This window comes from Perca fluviatilis, chromosome 21 (assembly GCF_010015445.1).
Source record: "Perca fluviatilis chromosome 21, GENO_Pfluv_1.0, whole genome shotgun sequence".
NCBI lineage: Eukaryota > Metazoa > Chordata > Actinopteri > Perciformes > Percidae > Perca > Perca fluviatilis.
The window spans coordinates 18,528,631-18,535,706 of record NC_053132.1 but is presented as its reverse complement, the minus strand read 5'-3'; positions in this window follow the sequence as shown (position 1 = coordinate 18,535,706).

The window sequence follows — 7,076 nt, the reverse complement described above, 5'->3', positions numbered from 1 at the left end:
CCTCTCTCCTCTCTGTCTCTCCCTCCCTCCAGTGGTGTCACAGAAGCTGCCATTTGCAGCCTCCCTCCCTCTCTCTTTTCTCCTCCACTCTCTCTTGTTGTCTCTCTTCCTCCCTCCCACATCATGGCACTACCAGTTGACAGCAACTTGATGCACAGATGTATCATTCAGAACACAAGCTGACAATCCACCATTGTATTTGATCAGATGTTAATAAGAAGTAAATGGAAGCAACATTATGCAGATGAAAGGCTTTCACAATTACTTCCCACATAAAATTAACAGCCCAGACTTTGCTGCCTTTTTAGTCCATCTGCTCTGCTTTTACTGTAAGATAAGTCATGTTATCCTATCATTTACCTTCATAGAAAAGAGCTAGTTAATGTGAGGTTATTCATTTAGAATAAAGCAAATTCACAGAGCCTTTGCAGCATCAGGTGAAAATATTGATTGTTGCACAGCCGTGACATGACCGGGGCAAATCTTCATGTATCTTTTTGACTTGCAACAGTTGACTGCCATAATGAAAGATTCTATGTGTGCTGTGCAGGGCAGAGTGTATCAATATACCATACCGCTGGATGCTGTATCTCAGTGCAGACTGATGCCTTTCACACTTGTCACCAAAGACTAATCAACAACATTTCACCTGAGGATGTATGTCTGTGCTTGTGTGCATGTGTGTTTGACAATCTGGCAGTCTCGCCACACCAGGACTCCAGTGTCAGAGGAATTGAAACTGAAGTATGCCAATCACTCTTTTAGTCAGCTCTCTTATTTCATTATATTCTGTAACGCTGTTCTACATATAAAGTCTTCTACGAAAACACTGTTAACTCGCATGGAAGAGTTGTTTTCAGCGTTTACAGAGAATTATTGTCTTGATGTGTCACCATGCTTGTATCTCTAAAAGATTCTTCAGTGTCTCTGGTTTTTGCCTTCAGCTTTTGTTGCGAGGAAGCTGTAGCTTTTTCTCCATTGCCACCACTGTGAAGTATATTATCGTTACCCTTGACAGCTTCAAAGTGTGACATTATCCTAAGAGCTGAGTGCCTGCTTCCCTTTTCTCATGTCTTTTCAGAGAGCCAGTCATCAGTCAAATGCTAAAAGAGTTGACAATTAGTAAAGGGGGGGGGGGGGAGAAAAGAGTGAGAAGTTTCTAAATACAGCCATACTGGCTCAGCCCCAGCTTTATCACTAGTGATTCATCAGTGCAGGAACCCTCTCTCCTTTTTTTCCTTTTTCTCTCTCTGCACTCCTATTCTTTCTCCCTCGCAGCCTCTGATTTCAGACTTCTGAGGGTGATTTGCAATAGCCTGTGTGTGATCATCACCAGGCTATTGTGTTTGGCAGAGGACATCAACTAATGGAGCTCAAAGCGTCCTTTTCAAACGCCTCTCGGTCTGTGTCGGCAACAGGTACCGTACCCGTTCCTGCACAATGTAAGGCTTTGACACCGTGGCGCTGCAAGCCTGTAGAACAGTAGATCACAAGGTTCACACATCCAGACTGTAAACCTTGTTATGTAACGGCACCATAATCACAGGTGGCAGCTCACATATCCTTTGCATGTGTGTGTCTAAATGAGAGAGGTTTTGCCTCCCAGGGAGATGGCTAAGTGGGATTTGATGCCGCTTCCATGGCTACAGGTATAACGTATTTTCACTATTTTCAGACCAATAAGAACTGGTAGAAATGAAGCAAAGAGAGAGAGAGAGACAAGAAGAGCAAGAGCGGCTGCTGGTCAACCAAAGGCTTTGGCAATACTAAAGCCATTGTAAACATGACTCATCAGAGAAACAGTGTGTTGTAAAAATGAAAAATGGAGATGAGAAGCAGTTAAAGAGTTAATGTAGGAATTAAATCTTTAATCTTGAAATCCAAATTTGATCTTGCTTGAATGGGAACATTGTAAATTATTGTATGCTAATAAATTAGTTTTAAACTAACACTACATGTGGAGCTGTGCTCGATTGGCTCATTTAAAAAATCCTTCTAATCTGTCTTTTCAGGAGAATAATTCAAATTATTAACTAAAAAAAATCAAAAAATAAATAATTTATTTATTGATTGATGCATGAAATTATGCAACCCTTAGCCATAGTTTAACTGAAAGAAAATCCCCAAAACATATGTATATGGGATGTTTGAAATACAGACTTAATGTGGAAATGGGAGAAAGGAGTTTCACACTGAGGTCATGAACGCAGCTGAGAAGAGAAAGTGATGTAAAATGAGAGTTGGAGATAGTGTGATCTCTCCGCTCCTGCCAGTTATGCAGAAAGGTGTAATTTGCATTAATCAGAAGAGCTCTAAGAATAAACTTTTCACAATCTTTCTGGTGATAAGGATTGTGGCCTTTAATCTTTTCAATGACGCTCGCCTAAGGCAGACACTGCACAGGAGTTCTGTTGACTCATTGCTGCTGACAGCTCAATCTCTCTCCATTATAATCAAGAAATGGCATCTAAAGGGTTTTGACACACAAAGGGAAATGCATATGAAATATGTGCTGTGTTAGTAATATGTAAAGTTAATGAAATCAGCATGTGTATTTTCTTAATCTAGGTAAAGATTAATTTGGGGAGGTATTTGAAAGTGATAGATTAGCATAAAAGATTGGATGTGACTTTGCTCACGCTCATTTATTGTACCTTATTAATGATAGTTAATACATTTATATTGAAGTATTTGATAAATAAAAACTACCCTCTGTCATTTTGATTCTTTAAAACCACAGCTACGCACTGTCACCGAACCTTGCTTTGCCTCTTTACCTCTCATCTTAACAAGTCATTTTGTCCCACACTAATGTGTCTTTTTATTGTGTGGAAGCTCAGACGAGCTCTGATCTTTCCCCCTCCCTCCCTCCCTGCTCGGCTTGTCACTAAGCACTCCAATTACATTATTCTCTGAGACTTCTGTCTGATGCAGCTATTTCAGGCTTTGGAGCCATTCCTGTTCATTTCATTTAGCAACTTCATTTCTTGTCAGCAGGGATTAGGAATGTGATATTACTGTATACACACTGGCTTAAATAGTTGTAAAAAGGACTTCTTGTTCTTTGGCCTAGCTGGCTGTTGTTTAGCGTGTAGTATGTTTTGGAGTGTGTTGGGGGGTTGGACGGTGGAAAATAACATCTTACTCAAAGTTAAAAACTGCCCAGGAGGGTTTTATAAAAGTGTCTGTGTTCTTTCATTTAGAGCTGATTGTTTTCATATCATTGTTGCAATGCCACATAAAGTGGTTTTACATAGACTATGATGCTGAGTGGCTTCTTACTAGTAGTGATGCCCACAGCAAGTTCCAATTTTGCAGAAACATATATAATAAAGTACACATATTGTTTATGTTCACATACAAACCTTTTGTTGTGCATCAGTGTGATGCAGGTTCATGGTCTGCTATTGTAGTTTTATAAACTTCACTGCTCAGCCTGATCATAAAGTCAGGACTAATTGGGTATATAAAGCAGTTTGTGGGGCTGAGATCAGTTAGAGTTGCACAAAAATAAACAAAATAGACTTGTCACAGACACTATCGCCAGCATGTGGCTGCTAGACATTAGGGCCAATGCAAAACCACTGAATGTTCTGTCCACTGCTTATCCCCTGACACCTTAAGGAAGCATTAGGAAATAGAAAAATAAACCCTCGTCAAGTTTGTTTGCCAGATCCACAGTTGATTACCAGCCAGGTTTGATACTGTGAAGATGGATTTTTTCAAGAAAACAACACCATAGTAAGACATTCCACAACACCGACTACACTATTACAGGAGCCATGGCATGTGAGGACAGAGACCGTTAATGCTTTTACATAATGACTCGTACAGCTGCACTTAATATCTCTCTTTCTCTCCGACTCACTCAGGGTGGCTGGTGCTACTTTGAGCTCAGGAAATGGACAATGATGGCGGTTTGATCTGATGGCCATCTCAACTGCACCTTATAACATCACTCATATCTTATCCTACACTCATGCGATGTATCCTCCATTGTGCTTTGACTTAGATAATAGGATAACCACGGAATAACAGGCAATGTCTTTGATTGGCTTGCAGGTGTTCATTAAAATAGTATATCAGGACACTTTCAACATACAGCATATTACAAATCACTGTAAGCTGCTGGAACCAGAGCAATAATTCTTAACTCACTTGTGAAAATAATGAATTTCAATAAACTTAGCAAAAAGTAATTTATAGAAAACTGTCATGTGACAAAGTTTTGAGCACTGTCTTTGCATCTATTATGGTGACTGTCAGACAAGTGCTGGCATGTGAATTTTAAAGAATGTATCGTTCACTGAGGCATAAATGTAACCTCTTGTTAGCCACCGTTGTATAAGCGTTTATGCCTCATTATACAATAACCGCTGTAGTTGTTTAGATCAATGAAGTTTTCACTGTCCGACTGGCTACAATTTAATAAAAAGGATAAATCTGAGCATTCATGCGCCAATGATGCTGATTTGTGGTGGCGAGTGACACAAGGGTGTGTGTGACAGCAACATAAGCACACTCAAACTTTTATTTGAGAGTGTGTAGTTATGGTTATGGGTTATTATTGAAATTGAGTCAGTGTAAGACATTGTCTTCGCTTTCTGAATCATTTAGGTTTTTAAATTACCTGATGAATGTCAGATAGAAAAAATATTTCCATACAGACCGAAACCAATTATATACTTTTTACCTCGCTCCAAACCTGCATCCTAGCTTTTCACAAGAGTTTCATTACCTAATGTGCTGTGCGGTGCAATGCTGGGGGCGGCAGTTGGGTGGCTATGGTTTACCGTGTCCTCACCTTGACAGCATACTGAGAAAAGATCCTGTCTGCCTTTCCACTGATACCCTGGGGGTGAGAAAATTAATCGGCTCAGGATCCAGTGTCCTTACAGCCACATCTCCCTCCACTAACCCTGACCTCTGTCCAAACGACAGCGCATCCCTGTAGTGATCAAACGCTCTCGTCTCCCTTCAGCATTTGAGGAAGTACATTTAGTCGAGTCCTCTACTTCATTACAGTTTTGAGGCACTATACTATACTGAAGAATTTCCTTTTTAGAACATGTTCTACTTGTATGCCACATCATTTCAGATGCAAATATTTTACATTTTACTCCTCTACATTTATCTGAGAGCTACATACTCTGCATATTTAAGATTTTATATAGAAAACATCATGATAGCTTATATATAACAGTACATTAAGTAGTTCAAATTGGCTCAACCAGCTATAACGTTGTTATGCTCCTTAAACAATAATGCATCAGTAATAAAACTTGTAATGAGTACGGTATTATATAGTATGTAAACAGTATTATTACTGTAAAATAATATAACACTCCATAAGGGGCCATTCTGCAAAAGGGTTACTTGTGCAACTTTTGATACTCCAGGTACATTCAGCTGCCAATACTGAATGCAGAACCTTTACTTGTAATGGAGTATTTTTACATTGTGGAAATGCTGCATTTAATTAACCAATCTGAATATGTTCACCTCTCCCCTTTACTAGGGCTTGGCAATATGAGGATATACGTCAAAACGATATAAAAATGTCTTCTCCTATATATTTTTCTACATCATTTCTAACGCGATGATCATTGTTCATTATGTTCATTTTGCAAGTTCTTAATAAAACAAGAAAAATATTTGATTCACACAGAGAATACAAAATTAGTATTATTTATATAGACTTATTTTATATAGACTTTATTTATTGAATTTCCTGAAAACATGCTATATCTTGATATATATCATTATCGAGATATGAAATGACCGATATCAGGATAGAAGATTCTGGCTATATCGCCTCTTCACCAACACCAGCAATTAGAAGTAATAAAAACACACTCAACACCTATGCAGAAAACAACACAACTTGTTTTATGAAGTGCCACAAACAGGAATCCCTTTTGTGAAAAAAACATTGCCATGGAATTACCTATTGCATGTTGATTTAATAAGATTTTAAAATGTAATTTGCTGTACTGTGAACAAATGCAACACATGGTGCTGAGCACTGTAATCATCTCTTCATGATGTTTAAAAACAATTATAAGTGCAAAGCAATATTGTTTCCTCATCAATTAATTTTAGGATTTGAACCATTCAGATACTTTAAATTCAGCCACACAAAACACTTAGGGCCCTATCTTGCACCCGGCGCAGCGCAGCGTAAAGCCCGACGCAAGTGTCTTTGCTAGTTTAAGACCGACACAGTTGTCAATTTCCTGTCCAGCGCCCACGTCGTTTAAATAGCAAATGCACCTGTGCCCATCTTTGCGCCCCATGGGCGTGCTGGTCTTACAGGGAGGTGTGTTCAGGTGAATTCTTGGCGTATTGCCATCTTGAGGCAGCGGGAAGTGATCGCGCCATTGACCAACAAAAACATGGTCTAAAGTCAATAACGCAGCATTTCATTGTTATTTTAACAGCAAACTAGTCAAATGTGCCTAGGCGTATGCACAGCGCGCACACACTATGCTTGTTACACACACACACAGGGAAGGGCAGCAGCACACAAACATGCAAAGATTACAAATACAAATATTATGGTGCAAATCCACCATCATAATAGCAATGTGCCAAGGTACAAACACGCCTGGCTTTTAAAGGGAATGGGAGATGACACTGATTGGTTTATTGCATGTTACGCCCAAAACACACCTATGAATTAATGAAGACACAATGAAGTACAACCCTTTTGAACCATGCGCCCGGCACACCACCGCCAAACTAGCAAAGGTGGATTTGGACACATCCTAAACGCACCTGTGCCATGTGCTTCACGCCGTGCACTTAGATCGTTAAACTAGGGCCCTTAATGTCTATGAGAAAACTTAGGTTATTTGTTTTTATTTAAGTCACAGTGAGCTTCAACACAATGTTACTACTAAATGAGGTAATGTTTAGATGTAGAGATGGCCGATCACCTGATGTTCCGTTTGTGCCTCCTCTTTCCTGTGTGACTCTGTGTCTTGGCGCAGTTCATTATAACAGATGCTGTCACTCATGACACAAATTAAACCTCTCTGCTGAACAGATTATGTATACAGGCGCTCTCGGACTCC